Below are 17430 nucleotides of genomic sequence, written 5' to 3' on the forward strand. Positions count from 1 at the left end.
TCCAGACTCAGGGAGCTCTCCAGTTTGCCTTAGTGGGAGCTGTTGCACCGGAGGGAAGTGAAGAATCAGCTCTTTGGTGAGGATGAATCTCAGATGAAACAAAGTGGTGTAACTCTGCCGCACGTGCTGAGACCTAGGTCACTGATGGACTTAGAGTAAGGCTTTTTGCTCAGACAAGTGCTTTGCTTTGCTCTCGGTGATCACATCCATCTGACTGGCCTGAATAAGCACCAAACAACTGCAGTGAGTCTTTCAGGATAAAGTTTTGAGGTGGTCTTGCTGAAACTACTACCCTTACCTGCCTGACCACCAGCGTTTGGTCTTCCAACTGTGTGTTGTGTTGGATTGGGCTGTTGGCTCCTCGGAGGAGGGGCACTGTGTCCACACAGCCACCTGTTTGGAATCTTGTGTAAGGATTTTAGGGATCTGGATTACATCTCAAAAGTGCAGCAAGCTGATAAAGGTGAAAGTAGATCAGGGCTATGGGGCATGGGTCAAGCTGATCGTGGTGAGACAAAGGGAAGGCCTGGTTTTCCCCCTCCTTTTTTACTTTTCTTCTTCCCACCATGTGTCTTTTTGTTGCTTTCACTGAACTGGTTCTCTCCTCATGGAAGTACAAGTTCAAGTGCTGCCTTCTCTTCCTGTAGCTGCCTGCGCTCACTCATCTGATAGGAAATTAAATTCAGCCTTTTGTTGGAATATGCTATGTTTTTCTATAACAAAACAACAGAACTTTCCAATAGAAAGAAAACAAGTCATTCTCAAAGTATGGTTAAAAAAATTTGCTTGGCTTGGGTTTCTAAAATGTTAAGCACAGTTCAGGCAAATTTGGTATTGACACCTTTACAAATAAATACATGATTTCTATTGGCTTATAGGGCAGTAAAGGATTTGCTTTCTAATGACAAGTACTGCCGCCAAGCACTGAGTAATGTGACCAGGAACATGGTCTGAACCCAGTTCAACAGAGCATTTAGCACAGACACATGCTTAAACCAACACAATTTTCAGGAGGTGTTTTAGATGCACTGATTTTTATGATTTTGAGGTTTGAGATCCTGAGTTGGACTTGGATGTTCCTTGTGGGTCCCTTCCAGCTCCAGGTATTCTTTGATTCTCTGATGGTTATTTAAAGATAAGTTATAAACAGGACTGAAACGTTGAAGCCATGGATTCCCCTTGGATTTTGGGGTAAATATGTGGGTACATGTTACAGTCACTTAATGTGCTGATGCAGATTTGTACTGCAGAAGAGTATGAGTGTAAGAGAGAAATGAATCCCTCCAAGAAGGCTCCTGGAAATGTGAGAGAGGAAGAGAGTTTTCTCTTCCAGGCCCATCACAAGAAGGAAATACAACCTAACCACTATTGATTTTATGTTAACTGACCTGCAATGAACAGCAGGCTGAATCAGACCTCTTCGCCATATCAAAGGCATCAAGATATCAGAACTTAATGAATAGCAAATCATGACAGACGTCAAAACCCCAAACAAACCCAGCCAAACAACAAACCAACACTTTTTTGTAAACTCTTTTGGCTAGGAGCTGCAACAGAAAAGCTGCCTCACCCCACACATGCCGTAGTTATTAATGGCTTGTCCTCTCATGTGGGACACTGTGCACTAAAATGCATTCTTGGGAGTGCTGAAGTGAATGTTCATTTGGGTCACCAGTAATGTAAGTTTAATTTGCTTAGCCTGACCCCAAGGGGAGTCCACATTTCCCTTCTACTTTTCCATCATCCTAAGAAAGGATAAAACAGTGCCAAGCAGTTACATAACACCATTCATCTCCCGGCGCTCTGTGGACAATTGCACCACGCTCTGTGTACAGGCAGGGTAAAGAAAAGGCTGGGGAGGGGAAGTCCACGCCTTTCAAAGGGGGACAGGGCTCAGAGAGGCACAAATAGGAGTGGGTTTCGCTGGACTGAGAGGTCTCAAATGTGGATCTCAGGGAAGAGAGATTCCCCCTGTGGTCTCTTGCATGGCTCTGGGTGGCTCTGCAGGCAAGGACTGGATGCCAGCAGCTGTGCACCATGATCCATCTGCTGGGGTCACTGAACACAGAGGGGACTTTATGCTGCTCTGAGCAGCACAAACAAATCCCTCTTTTGTGTGCCCTTTTCATTTGGGCTCTGTAAGGACAACATGGCACTCCTGCTGGCTGTTCCCTGGCCTCTCCAGCTGCAGATACTGCTGGTCTGGTGGAGGTGATGCTGAGACATTCTCCAGGCACTGCCCTTCACCTCCCATTAGGGAGCAAAGCACATGTCAGAGCACTCTCAGAGGGAGACACCTGAGTGCACAAAAAGTCTGGCTCTTCTGAAACCTATCTCAGAATCACTGAGGTCGGAAAAGACCTCAAAGGTCAGTAAGTTCGACCTGTGTCAGATCACCACTTTGTCAACTGAACCAGAGCACTGAGTGCCATGTCCAGTTGCTTCTTGAATACCTTTGAGTGTGGTGACTCCACCACCTCCCTGGGCAGCTCATTCCAATGCCTGACAACCTTTTCTGAGAAGAAATTCTTCTTCCTGGTCAGGGTTAGAGAGGGTAAGAGAAGCTGGTGCTGAGGTCAAATGAGGAGAGCATTTAGTGGCATGTGACAGTGCCACTGAGCTGTGGTGAGGGACGAGCTGCCTCGATGACATCTGATCTAGCCATTTAGCAAGATGCCATGAACAGGAGTGGAATTTGGCAGGGGCCTCAGGGTGGTTGCTGCCATATTTAGGGAATGACAGACAGAGGGCTTTAAACACCTCATCAAGACTTTGGCCTTGCCACTTGGCCAGCGGTGGGATCGGAATGTTGTGTGGCAGGCAGGGTGTGGGGGAAGGCTCAGGAATAATGAGACTGATTCCCCTGCAGGACAGAGGGGCAGCAGGGAAACGGGGAGATGAAGCTCTAACAGCATCTGCCTGCCTTTGGTTCAGCTTTAGCCATGTCACTGAATGACTACCAGCCTCACTCCTCAGCTACAAATGTCCAAAAAATGAAATAAAAAAGGTCTTTACAATAATCTAACCTAAGACCACTTAAAATCATTGTTCCAAAATTATTCTGCCATGACTTTTGCTACATACAACACCACTAAATATTTTTTTAGATTATGCCATTTAGTCTTTTCATAGGTTCTGTAATGTTTGGTTTTTGGTTACTTTGTAGTTTGCTTGTTTTGGTTGTTTTTTTTGTTTTTTGGGGTTTTTTTACTTTCTTTCTGTATGCATTAACTGGTCCCTAGTTCTTCTGATCAGCTTGTTAAAGTTCTGTTTCTCTGCCCTAAATTTGGGACCTCAGGGTGCTGGCACCCTACATTGGACCTCGGTCATGCCACCTGACATCAGTGTGTCAGCTCATTTCACCAAATTTCTCCAGTAATTCTGTGGGCTCATTGACCAGAACATACCTAATATTTGTATGATGAAATATTGTGAAAAATGTGGTTATAGTAGCCATTGAGATAATGTGAAATAAAAACTTTTATGTTAATTGGAATAGGAAAAAAATAAAGCTGATAAGGAATTAATTGGAATTAGAAGTTTTGAAGAGAAATATCAGCTTATTTAAAGAAAAAGAAGGCTTCAAAAAGACAGAAAGTAGGTTTAGATTGGATATTAGACAGAATTTTTTCCCTATGAGGGTGGTGAGGCCCTGGCACAGGTTGCCCAGAGAAGCTGTGTGTGCCCCAGAAATTACCTGATCTAATAGTAAAATGACTGTCCTTCCTAGAAGGCAACAGAGTGTTTTCATTAGAGCTTGGGCTTCCTAGCACACAGTCTTTATGGTTACTGCAGAATTAATAATTTTCCAGATAGAATTTAAAATTTACCAAAAGTCAACTGCAGGTTGTCTTCTGTATAAATAATTCACAGTCATTAGGGGGATATTTCCAAATAAAACAGTTTTAACACCTGATTGACAGGAAGAAGAGAAAAAAGAAAGATATATCTTATTTCTGTGCTTCAGTTGTGGTGTGCCATGGAGATTGTAATTTGCAATATTCTGGAAAACAGCTGTGGCTGTCTTAAAATTGGCATTGGAAAGAATGTTGCTGGAGAATCACCTTGGATGAAAACAGGTAATAATTTCCCTCTCAAGACAGTGGTTGACTGACCTTCTCCAGTCTTCTGATAAGGCCAGTTTGGACATAAATGTTGAAATATAAGGTCTCTTCTCTCAAATCTCATGTCCAACCCTGGCCAGCAATGGTGGTTTCCTCATTCCTGTGGGTGAGGAATGCAATGGAACCTTGCAGCTCTTCTCATGACAGTATAGCTGTATAATAAATACTTATGTCAGGGTTGATGTTTCCATGAAGATGCTGGAGGAGAAGATGGGATTTAAATGGACTACATTGGTCTGAGGGTGTAGTATGTATAAGGAGCAGGTAAAATTTTTTCCTCTGCATGATTTCATTCCAGTGATGGTGTCCTAGCACGCAGTAATCCCCCTACAAAATATCACAAAATCCATACCAGGGCTTGCTTTGCTCTCTTCAGTTAGTAGGGATTGGTTACATTATACCATACTTAATTCTCTCAAGCAAGTTCAACACATTTAAAAATTCTTCCTCTTCCTCCTCCCTGCTTAAGTATAGGTAGAAATGCCTGTGATTGGAAAGGTGAAAAATTATTTGAATTATTTAAGCAACATAAACTTATAATTCTTTTTTCTATCATGTTTAAAATGATTTGAAAATTTAATGGGGTGTGATTGAATGCGATTCCTTTAACAGGAATTTGCAGAGCAAATTGTATGAGTTTCTCAGTTCAGAAAACACAGTAATTTTAGAGGCAGTGCTGCACAAGGGCGCTGTTAAAAGGAAGGCTATTGTGAAAATACACGGTGTTTTATTATGCAAGGGAATGGTGCAAAGAAGCAGGGAGTCTGGCGGGTGGGTGACAAAGCTTGTTTGGGAAGGAATGCCCTCTAGCTTAAGCTTAGCCTCTGTGCTCTGAAGGAGAGAGCATTCCTTTAGGCACAGAGGAAGCAAAAGGAAGAGCAGGAATCCGCAGCTGAGGTATACAAACATTTGACAGGCTCCCACAGTTGTCTCTGGGGGAGAGATTTCAGCCACTGGGTAAAATACCTGCACAGTACCTCTCAGGATCATGTTTTAAAAGTCTGCCCAGTTCATTGAAAGGATACAGGTCCCTGCCTTCAGGAGAATGTGCTGAAGTGTGGATCTAAGGCAGGCACTGGCATCTTCCTGCAGGCCTGGCAGAGTCAGTTCCAGTAACCAACAAAATTTGGGTCAGATTCCCACTTGTGTCCCAGAGTATCTCCATCTCAGTGATACATTCTTACAATGGAGCAGAGTCTGAGAAGTGCAGAATTCTGGAGCACGAGAGAGAAATCTCTCTGAAAAGCTTGGAAACGCTGGGTATTTCAAAATAGCATTTGCACTGCTTCTTGCTAGTGGAAAACGGAGTAGCTCTGTTCTTAAAAAGGAAGCTGGATATTCCACTGAGGGGGAGATACAAATTCTCATAGACATCCTGACTGCATCTATATTAGAAAATGAAATGTGCCCAGGACCATTCCCTGGCACTGAGGCCAGCTGGCAGGAGACCAGCTGAGCTCCTGCTGCCAGAGGCTCACTCTGAAACAAGGTGTTCGGAACTCAGCCTGCTGGGCTCCCTTCCTGCCCTTTGCTCATGCCCACATCGTGCCTAGGAACTATAAGTCTGTACCCAAGCCTACCCAAGAGAGTGCTTGGGTACAGACTTACCAGCGTGACCAGCAGCCTTGAAGTGTAGTTGATTGTGATTAATTGCTTGGGAACATTCCCTCAAATTCCAGAGAGGTGGCAGGTGTAAATACAGCCCAGCTCTGGTGCCTCTTGCCCTCAGGTAATTTTTGGGGTATCTTAAAAGCTTTACACATTTCCCCCTATTGGCACATTCTTAAACAATAATCAGTCTCTATTCACTGAGAACAGTTATTCCTGCCAAAATCTGTTCTCATCTAATTCTGCTTCCACCTGCACTCATCTATATGCAACTCTAACTAAAAATCACCACACTCTTCCAGACGCACAGAGAGGAGCACAAGTGGATCTGACAGTGGGAATGGGATACTGTTGCTTTGGTTTTAGGCTGATTTTCCTGTTTGCCTGGCCCTAGTGTAGGCTATATCTTGTGTTTCAGTCACTGCATCTTCTAACTCTGCTTAGCATTCCAGTTGAGGCCCTGGTGGCCATCCATATGCCCTGGTCTTGTTGTCCAGCAGGATGGAGCACAAAACCATAAAAAAAAAGGCATGGAGACACTCTGCATTCTAGTGCTGAAGAAACCAAGGACCACCCAGCACAGGCAGAAAGTGGGCCAGCACTAGAATTCTTCCATGGCTTCAAGATGAGCCTACATGCCACTGGTCCCCAGAGAATGAAACATGAGTTAAATTCACTCAGAGCGAGAAGAAAAAGCAAAGTTCCTACTTCCTTCTGCTAAAGTAGAACTAAACTTCCATTTAAAATCTTTCCTCTAGTCATGGGTCTTGACAGCTCTAACTACAATAGTTTAAGATGTCAATGCTGTCAACCACCCTAAGAAGATGGTAAATCACTCTGAAGGGACCACTAAAGACAAGTGAACCTATTGATGAGATTTTTCCTTCAGCAGATGTGTGGGCACATGGTTTAGTGTGGGTGTGATGTAGAAAAGACCAACAGAATGTGGAGGTTGGAATGCTGATGTACACCACCTGGGAAAAAGTGATGGAACTTTTTGTGCCAGGGAATCACTCCTTGAGATCTGTTTCATCAAGTAAGGCTGAAAACTCTGTTTATTGTATTTATGTGTTAATATTTAGAGACAGGGCACATAGTGAAAATGCATATGTAGAAAACATGAAGATTTGCAAGAAAGCAAAAGTGTAATTCGGATGCCAAACACATCCTGGAGGTGAGCAGATGCAATCATCATCAGAGCCAGTAAAGAGAGGAGGGCTTTCTAATTATTTCCCAGAAGTACAGCAGTTGTAAAGCCATTTTTGCAGCATTCATGGAAATTTATATTTGAAATATCTCAGAAGCACACCCTGCACTCTGTTCACTCTGTAGCTGCATTTAGTCCTACTGAAGGCAACTGGATTCCATTCCAGGAATCCTGCTCAGATAGACTTGAGCTCTGCAGTCACATCCTTTGTTTTCCTTGACTCCTGACAGCCCAAATTAAACAGAGATCTCTCTTAGCAGTGAGGGAATGCTGTAGGCACGGTGTGGGAACAATATCAATTCTTGCCTGGCCTCAGCGTGGCCAAATGGCAGCATGACGTCCTGGCCACATTCATCCCTCAGGCAAGGCAGGTGATGCTGGGGAGGGGTGTGAAGGGTCCAAATTTGGAAGAGAAAATAATCAGAGACTGATGACTGGAACAAAATGCTCAAACCAAAATGCTTTCTCCCCAGGGAAGCTCTCCCACAGCCAGATGCAGTGTTGTTTAGCAGTCTGGATTTCATTCCAGGACTGCACGTGGCTCTTAAGGTCCTGCCTGAGACTTTTTTTGTCTGATGTTGGGCAGCAAACCCAAATAAACAGGAAGTCAGGCCTGAACAGGAATATCACATATCATCCACTTCTCATCCCTGTAAAATCCATCCCCATTCCCTTGTCTGATTTTTTAATTGACTCATCATGGCTGTAAAATCACACTGTAAAATTTCCTCCTCTTGTTTGCAGAGAGCCCAGAGGAGAAGCCAGTATAACATATTTGGAATTTGTCTTCCTTTTTAGAAGGGGCTTGCATTTTGGGTAATTTTTTTCCTGGGCTAATGTACATCTGATGTCAGACTCCCCAGATGAGAATGGTTAGACTGGAGTTGACATTTTTAGAAATATGTGCGAATGGAAAAATATCCTGGGAGTGCTGCCAGTGGCTGATTTTGTACAGTCTTAGTCTCTGTTGGAGAGGAACCATGAGCCAGGTACCTGTACTGAAAAGAAGCCTTGCTCATAAAGTGTCTTGCTCAGGTGTGTGCCAGACATGCCTTCTCAATTTAAAGACAGGGCAGAAATTAATTTCAGCAGGCTGTGACTCAGCCAGGCAATATTCAATTCCCCTTTCTGATCAGATGACAAACAGCCTGTTAGCATCTTCCCCAGAGGGAGGTACAATGACTGGAGAAGTTCCTGGCAAAAAATGGATTTTCCAAGACTGAGCTGTGAAGTGGTGCAAACAAATCTGCCTGACCTGTGGCTGTTCCTTCCAGTTTGGTACTGACATGACTGGGACAAGACAGCTTAGAGCTGAGCTGGTTTGCTGCGAGCCAAACCTGCAGCTTTCTAATTCCTGGTGAGCTGGTGGAATTTGGAGGATGAGTGCTGCTGATTCATGGTGCTGCGAATGTCAGCAATTTTTATGGGCTTTGTGGGGGGCTGGTGTTTGCTGCCTCATCAGAGCAAATGCCTTTTGGCAGGTGGCAGGCTCCCACTGAGCTAGCAGGGGGTGGCACAGGGGCTAGGGCAGCGCAGGGTGGGCGCTGAGGGCGCAGCATCAGCTCGTTACAGACAGACAGACAGCTCCATCTCCAGCCCCTGCTGAGCTGCTGGCTCTGCGTCTGGGGGGGAGCCTGGAGCTGCTTCTCTCCGCTGAGGCCAGTGCTTAGGGAGCAGCTCTGTGCTGAGCCTTCCCAGCTGCCTGGCAGGATCAGAATGTGCTGAGCCAGCCCTGTCTGGGTGCTCCAGAGAGCCAGCACAGCTTTCCTCCAGCTTGGTGGGCACATCAGCCATCCCAAGGACAGTGGCAGGGTGCTTTTGTGCACACCATCCTTCTCCCATCCTATCCTGGTTTAGGGCAAATTTGGGAGGAAACGTCCAAAGGGGCTCCTCTAGAAAGCAAATTCAAGCAGCCACTTGTCCAGCCAGTCCAGGAAAATATTTCTTTGGAGAAAAGTGGAAGAACCCTGTTTATTAAACAGGCAAAGCATTCACCAGCACAAAAACATTGTACAATATTAAACAATAAAACGTCTTGCCAATCTGAAGAGATGACAAACTCAGACAGTCCCCTTGGTGGGCTGTAGCTCAGCTCACTCAGTCTCTTATCATCCCTCCAGTGCTGGAAATGCCGTGGCCCAGTCTGGCCCCATGGGCCACAGGTGTGAGCTGCCAGTGCTCTTCTGGGTTTTCAGTCAGAGCAGGTTTAAACAGTTCCAAGAAAAAAAAAAACCCACAGTCCAGGGAACTTCTCTGCCTCAGATAGCTAAACACTAACTAAAAGCAAAGGAGAGCTCTGTCCTGCTGTCTGTCCATGCTGCAGACAAGACAGTCCAGGAGAAGGATGCCGGGGAGCAAGTGCAGTTCCTGAAAACAAACTGCGCACTTCTTCTCTTCCCTCTTTGCTCTCAGAACCAGTCTAAATGGTGCAAAACTCATTTCTGGGCTAAACAGACAAATGGGGATATGAGCATCATAAAGTCACCCCAGGACACATTCCTGTCTCTCTTCTCAATAGCCTTCTGCAGGCTCAGCAGGCTCTGCCTCATCATCATCTCCCTGCTGATTTCCATACTCCAGGCTGAGTGGATGAGGCTGTGCCTGGTGCTCCTTATTGAGCAGTCGTCTTCAACATATTTATCAACCACCTGATGCAGGAGTTGAAAGCATCCTTCAGCAGGGTGATGCCAATATGTGCCATGGAGTACATGTTCTGGCCCCGGCAGGGCTCCCAGGCTTGGCTCGTGTTGGGGACAGTCCCCCACACAGGGACACCGTGGCTTAGTGGTGGCCTTAGCAGGAAATTCAGGTACAGCTATTTGCACACACAGTTGGCTCTGCGGGACACTGCAGAAATAAGTTTTTATCGGCTCTGCAGACAGCAGTGGACTGAGCTGGGTTTGGTTTGGAGAAGGATTTGGTGGGCTTTTAGCCACTCTTTTGTTCATCAGTAGCTTTTGGACTTGTTAGCCATTTGCAACCAGCTTTCACAAAAGGACACTGGCCTTGAAGAAGATAAGGCTTCTTCTTTTTACAGCTTTTGACAAGGTGGCTGGCTGCTTGGGGAAAGAAAGACTGGAATTATAACTGCTTCTCTTAGGAAAAAGCTGTGGCATGACCTGTCCTAAACTGTTGCTCTCTCAACACAGGAGAGACTGTGGTATGTTCACAGACTTCTCTGAAGTGCTACAAATGCCAATTAGATGGGATTTAGAGCAAGAAGCAGTGTTGTGCTTAGAAATAAGACAAACGGTGCCTTGTATCTTGAGGCAGAGTTCCTTCCTTCCTTCCCTTCCTTCCTTCCTTCCTTCCTTCCTTCCTTCCTTCCTTCCTTCCTTCCTTCCTTCCTTCCTTCCTTCTTTCCTCCCTCCCTCCCTCCTTCCCTCCCTCCTTCCCTCCCTCCCTCCTTTAAATGTTACAAAAGAAAACCTTGTGCTTAAAGCTCGCATCCTTTTGTGCTGCACGGCAGTGGTAAGCTTGGAGGGGCAGGAGGAAGAGGGGGGAGGCTTTACCAGGGAAGAGTTCATAAGAATGGATCTTTGTTTACATTTTTAGGCTGTGGCCATCATGGAATTTCTGGATTAGACCCTTCCAGTGATGCCATATAAAATGTGGCTTATAGCCCTCATGTATTTGCTCTCTGTGAGCCGTGAAGCAGCTGGGTGTTTTAAAAAGAAAATATAGGTGGATATCTATTAGCAGTGTGTGACTTCTGAAAGGAAAGTGCATCTCAGAGCTGTCCTTTGTCCTCAAAACTTTGGCTCCTGAAAGAAGTGTCACTTCCTGGTCCCTTAAAGGTGGGAGGGTTTGCTGAGCTTGAGGGAAAAACACCAATTGGTTTAAGTATCAGCTTGGGGCTCTGAGCTGATGGCTTTTTATACCTTGGGCCTTGTTTCTTCAGGGCTCAAGTCTAGGGCCAGTCCTGTTCAGTTATTTATCAGTGACCTGGATGCAGCATTTGGACGCACCATGAGAAATTTGCTGGTGGCACCAAACTGGGAGGTGCTGTTGACTTCCTACCGGGCCAGGAGGCTTTGAGAGGTTGGAAATTTGGTCTGTGAGCCATGGGGTGAAATTTAACAATAACAAATGCTGGATTCTGCACCTGGAACAGGGGAATGCTGGGCAATATACACTGGGAGAGGAGTGCTCAGACAGCTGGGCCTTTCCAACTGAAAATAGTCTATTTTTTGTTCTGTTTTCTAAAGCTATGAATCACCCTGGAGAGAGGGGCAGTCATCCTTGATTGATTCACATACAGGCAAATCTGGGTGAGGATCAGAAGGCATTTGATTTGCTGCCATTGTTAAGAAAGGCTGTAGAATTTTGTCAGTGATGGATTTCTGGTGAAATCTGTTCAAAACCAGTGATGAAATGCTCACTAGACCAGAAAAAAATCAACACTTCTGACTTTATGTCATGCAAAGTACATGATATCTGTACCAAATTGGTGGGGAAGAAGAGCATCCTGTTTGAAATCCGATTTTTACATTATTCTTACGATGCTGTGCAGTCTGAGTCATGACTGTTGAACACACAGCCTGTGTTGAACACTCAGCCTCTCTCAAAAAGCATCCTGATTTTGAAAGGTAGGAACTGCTGCAAAAGAGAGGCAGAGGCCCAAACATCCTCGCCTTGAAGTCTGTCATGGCTTACACATCTACAAAAATCTTCAGTGAAAGCCATGTAGGTGCTTTATTTTCCCTTTATGTTCTTTTACCATGGTGAAATAAGTGTAGCCGCCTGCTGCAAAACAAATAGAATGTAATCTGCCATTTTTATCTTGACCATTTTGAAATAGTCTGTTCAAATAGCTAAAGAATGGCATGCAGGCAGTTTGTGAAATCATTTTGCATGAAGGGATTTCAAAAAGCTTCCCCAAAAGCTACCTACAAGTTATTAACTCACATTTGGGGACCATCTGCCCAGTGGCTTTTCAAAATAATGCTATAAACACAGGCTAAAAGCAAGAAATGTCTTACAAAAGCATATCTTCCAGAAAAGAAAAAAAAAAAAAAAAAAAGAAAAAGGAAAAAAAAAAGGAAATAAAAAAAAAAAGAAAATAGAAAAAAGAAAAGGCAAAATCCACCATAACTGAGCTTTATCTTTTGCTATAACTACATGATAAATCAAATTTGGGAACAGAAGTGTATCTGGGGCTTTGCCACAACACATGTATGTTCTGAAAATCATCTTGTAGTTCCTGTTGCAGAATTTTGACCTATTTTGTTCCTGCTACATTTGTTTGTGGAAATTGCAGTGTATGTAAAAGGGACATTACTGTGGCTCTTCAGATTTTACAGGCAAGAATTTACAGCAATTTTTCTTCTCTAGAGAATGACCGGAGATTGGAGAGGGTTTTTTTTCTAAATCTGTAAAGTTTCACCTACATGGGAACACTTGGGAAGTGTGATCTGAATGGCAATCAGAAAAATATAGTTCTTAATTACAATGACTCAAAATGTTGCACACACCTTTGTGGATAATCACATGTGGAACAAGGGTAGGCCTGACTTATGTGTAACTTAGTGCACTTTGGAATACCAAAACAAATTTAATCTCTATTATTTTAAAGAATTGCTGTGCAGGGACTAACCAGGGCAAACATGGCTTTTTCCTTGGTAGACAGTCCCCGTATTTAAAAGTCATCTCAGAAGTTAGGGAGGACACTGAAGTCATTGCAAACAGACATGCCATCTCCATAATTTGTTGTCCACACAAGGGAACACTTCAACAAGGTGCTGAGCAACATTTTTTTTGATGTGCTGCATTCCTTTTATCACCTGTGAGTGTTGAGGGCCATCGGTATCAGCCATGGTGAAGTACAGGTGGCATTGACAGTGACCTGTGCTGCTCAACACCACTTGTTTCGTAGCTGTTACCAAATGTCATAGGCATTGAATGAAGAATAACTTAATTCTAGAAGGGATGAAAAAACCTTTACCATTCTTAGCTGCAGAGCACTAACCCCTGGGATCAATCCAGCAGGGAGATGATAAATATCCATACAAAAAGGCTGAGAAAATTGGGGTTGTTCAGCCTGGAGAAGAGAAGGCTTTGGGGTGACCTCATTGTGGCCTTCCAGGACCTGAAGGGGAGCCCACAGGAAAGATGGAGAGAGACTCTTGACAAGGGCCAGGAATGACAGGAAAAGGGGCAATGGGGTTCACACTGAGAGCAGATTTAGATTGGATATTGGGAAGAAATTGTTCCCTGTGAAGATGGGGAGGCCCTGGCACAGGTTTCCCAGAGAAGAAACTGTTGCTGCCTCATCCCTGGAAGTGTTCAAGGCCAGGCTGAGTTGGAGCAACCTGGGCTAGTGGAAGGAGTCCCTGCCCATGGCAGGGGGTTGGAACTTTACCAACCCAAACCATTCTGTGATTCTGTGACTGGAATTTGGGCCAGAGAGATGCCCACTCCACCCTTACTTGATTCAAATTGTGTTTCGACTCTGAAGACCTAATCTGCTGTAGAATTGAATGGATGTTTTGCAACTGGCTTCAGCAGACAGAGAGAGGATGAAATAGCACTGGTGCTGATTTTGGTAAACTTTCCCACTGCTGGTTGGATGCAGCAGGGGTTTGTCTGAGTCCTGTTTTTGAACTGGTGGCAAAAATCTCTTTAGAAAAGGATCATGATGAGGCAGTTATTCCCCACTGTCAGCTTGGAGCCTAAATTATGAATCAATCTGTTTCTGTGGTCTCTTATATAAGGCTGGGTATCACTGTCAGTCCATAATGCTTAAACTAGGAAAAATGGAGCTGGAGAAGGTGGAAACAATTCTAGGCAAATGGCACTTTTGTACTTTGCTTAAGGAAAGGATTGCAAGTGCTGAACTGATATGTAGAGACCTTTTGTAGATTCACAGCATGCCAGATTAGTGCTTACTATTTGAAAAGATAGCTGGAATAGCAATCTATTCCATGTTTTTATTTTTCATAATTTATAGTCTGGATATTTCCTTCATTGTCCTGGCCCTTTGGAATCCAGTTCAGTTTCTGGCTTCTCTGATTACCTGTGTCACTAAGTTCTGTAGCCTAATTACATCTTTTGTTAGAAAGTGATTCCTTTTCCTGCTTTTGAATTTTTTGCTGTGGATCATTCACACATCTCCTGTAAGGCTTCTTAGCCATCTTTAAGCTCCAGCATCTAAAGCTGGATCCTAAAATGGGCTGATCCACACATTATTGTAAAGATGATATTTTCACTTTCACTCTCTTTTTCTCATGCATCCTGTCACCATTACAGCTGTGACTGCACCCTGTGTAGTGAACTCAAGCCTTCACTTTGCAGGTAGTGAAACTCTTCACTGGTGGCCTCTCCTAGGTGGAATTTAGAGCACTGAGTCTAAATTCTAAGTGGTGGCACCCAGGTCCCTTGAATATTCACTGTTGGTTAAGTTTTAGCCTGATTCAGATTTAAATTTGGGCTGGCTTCTTTTTAACCAGCATCACTATAAATACCCAGAATGTGTTTTTTCAGAACTCAGACAAAAATTTAGATCTCTGTGATACATGTGAGGATTTTCTCTTACATGTTATGTAGCTGCAAATTTAACTGGCCATTTTGCTGCATGTTCACCCAGCTTTTTCCTCTTTCTCTGAAGAATCTCAACATTCCTTTTATCCTAACTACCATAAATTAATTGATCATTGGTAGACTACTCTGTCTCATTTCTATCTTTCCAAAGAAAATTAAAATATTCAGTGGAACACAAGCACCAGGTAGCCTTGCCTGGTCTTCTACCATGATTACACCAGGTGTGTCCCTGAGAGGGGACATTCAGCCTTTCTTGAAGCAGTTGCAGGCTTCACAGGAACAAATCCCTTCCAGTACTTGAAGGGACAAAGATGGAGAGAAGTTTTCTACAAATGTAGTGTCAGAACAAGGGGAAATAGCTTCACACTGACAGAGAGCAGGTTTAGATTGGCTGTTAGGAAGAAATTGTTGCCTGTGAGGATGGTGAGGCCCTGGCACAGTTGCCCAGAGAAGCTGTGGCTGCTCCCATGCACTTTCCTGAAAAAACTTTTGTCCCTTTTCAGTTTGTGAATGGCCTGGTTCTTCCTACAGCCACCAGAGTCATTAACAAGGCTGTCTCACCATGCTACCCTGTTAGTTCTGCCAGCCTCCATGAGTCACAGCAACAACTCCCACAAGCAGCACCTGTGCAAGTCACACACTGTCAGACTCAACACTGCCTTGTGCCAGCCTAAATTTGCCTTTGTAATAGGCAAACCTGACCCGATGCTGCATTTCAGGAGGGGATTTGCTGTTGTTTCAATAAAGCCTGTGTTTTTCTGATGGGGAGGTGCTCCTGGTCTACATTCCCAGTTCAGAGAGCAAAAGTCTGTGCTCACACAGCCTGTGTGGGAGCAGGAACAGAGGAAAGGCAATGCCACAGAAAGATTGCTCTGATTCTGCTGAACATACCAAGGCTGGTCTAATTAAGCTGGAGGTGAAGGAGTTAATATAGGCCTTGCCATGGCAGCCAAAGGGTGCACTTTAGGAATTTGCCAATATCTTACTCAAAACCACAAAGTCCCAGTCCTGACACAGTAGAAGACACTTGGTTGGTGGTCTCTCATTTTTTCTTTTTCATGGGGGTCAGAACTGAGCTCAGGGCTCAGTTTAGACATTTTGGATAGCACAGTTCAAGTGTAGGACATTGATCTCTGCCAAGAACTTAAAACTGAATCCAGCCACCACAGAATCGGGTAGTTCCTTAGGAAAGTTTGTTGGACTTGTCAGTATTGACACTGGATTTCAGATGTATATTTGCTTAATTACTCTTTTGATAAAACCCCTTATTAAGCAAGTCTGCTCTCCATCTGGTGCTGATCTGACTTAAAATACAGCAAGATTGGCAACTCATTAATTTATGGACAGGATAAGTATAAAATTTGCATAAATCAGTTAATACTAGAAAGTACAAAATTTGTAGTTTCTTGAAAAAGCAAACTGTGAACCTTTCCTCTTAGGACAGAAAATCTTTGTGAGATGAAGAAATATCTCACACGTTTCTTATGACAAAATATCGAGTAGTGATATTTGGGTTTTTCAGATTCCTTACCCATTGATTCTTGTTCTAAATATAGAACTATACTTGTCTTGAAACTGGTCACACGTTGTGTTCAAGGCAAAATTCCTGCTCTCTAATGATGTGGGTTTATTTTTAAGCCTTTAATCTTGCATCAATAATTTTAAGTGCTTTTCAGTGATGCTCTGAGTGAGGAACTACCATCCTTCTTTGTTGTTTTCAGTGCCAGATGACATTTATATCCAATGGTAGGCATTCATTTGCCATGAAGATTGAGTTCCAGGAATGCAGTGTATAGATGTGAGGCAATTTTGATCATTGCTCTCTGGAAATCATAGTGATTATATGCATTTTAGTAGTTAGTTTACCCTCTGGATTGCAACTCCTTCTTCTGAATCATTAGAAGGAAATCACACTAGTTTTATTTTTTTTTCCTGGAATATTAAAAATCTTGTTTAAAATGAACCACCCTGCTCTAGCTTGTAGGAACTGCAGGTTACCATCTGTGAGAGGTGGCAAAGAGTTCATCTCCCATATGATTGAGGAAACCTTTGCCAGAGAACTCAGGATTGAATCAGAAATGTTTCCATGAAAAATGTATCTTCCAAACACCTAACATCCTCCAGAAAAAAAACAGTTAATGGAGAAAGTCCCTTGCTTTGCTCTATTCCATTTGGCAAAAGTGTCCCTGCATATTCTTTTCCTTGTGTTTGGAAAAGACTGGAAGGAAGTGCAGAGACCAGCTCCACGTGAATGAAAAGCTGCTCCTTGCAAGTAATTTCCTGACTGTTCTGAGTGATGGCTTTCACGGAATCCTTAGGGCTGGAAGGGACCTCTGGAGCTCATCCAGTCCAACCCCCCTGCCCAGGCAGGGTCACCCAGAGCAGGTGACACAGGAACACATCCAGGCAGGTTGGGAATGTCTCCAGAGGGGGAACTCCAGGCCCTTCCTGGGCAGCTGTTCCAGTGCTCTGCCACCCTCAGTGGAAAGAAATTCTTCCTTGTGCTGAGACAGAACTTGTGTTTAGTTCATGGCCATTGCTCCCTGTCCTGTCATTGAGCACCACTGAAGACAGCCTGGCCCCGTCCTCTTGACATCCTCTTTGAGATATTTTTATGTCTTTTCCTGACCTTTTGTGCACCTCAGGTGATAAGACAGAGGCTGAGAAGTAAGATATGGAAAGGGTTCCTCTGGATTCATAGAACAGCTTAGAACAGCTGCAGACAAAGACAGGTTCAGGACAGGAGATTGCAGATCAGGACAAACCTTACTCTAAAGGACTGCTGACAGGTGTTTGACAGCAAAAACTTTAGTATCAAGGAGCCTCTCTGTTAAACAGAAAGCTCACAGCTGGACACTGCTGCATTAACAAGATTTTCTCTGGCTGCTCCAATTCCCTTCAGCTTTTTTTTTTTTTTGTAATCATCTTTCAAACTGCAGCAGCATTTGTTGT

At 44.0% G+C, this 17430-nt stretch overlaps 1 protein-coding gene across 4 annotated transcripts in view; it reads left to right on the forward strand.

The window, feature by feature from the left end:
• The window catches only part of KCNA5 (potassium voltage-gated channel subfamily A member 5), a 145679-nt gene that overhangs the window by 3895 nt on the left and 124354 nt on the right, over positions 1-17430 (forward strand). The gene's annotated exons all lie outside the window — the stretch shown is intronic.

The sequence above is a fragment of the Melozone crissalis genome, unplaced genomic scaffold (genome assembly GCF_028551555.1).
Source record: "Melozone crissalis strain CALT ecotype California unplaced genomic scaffold, PUWL_Pcris_2 ptg000033l_1, whole genome shotgun sequence".
Taxonomy (NCBI): domain Eukaryota; kingdom Metazoa; phylum Chordata; class Aves; order Passeriformes; family Passerellidae; genus Melozone; species Melozone crissalis.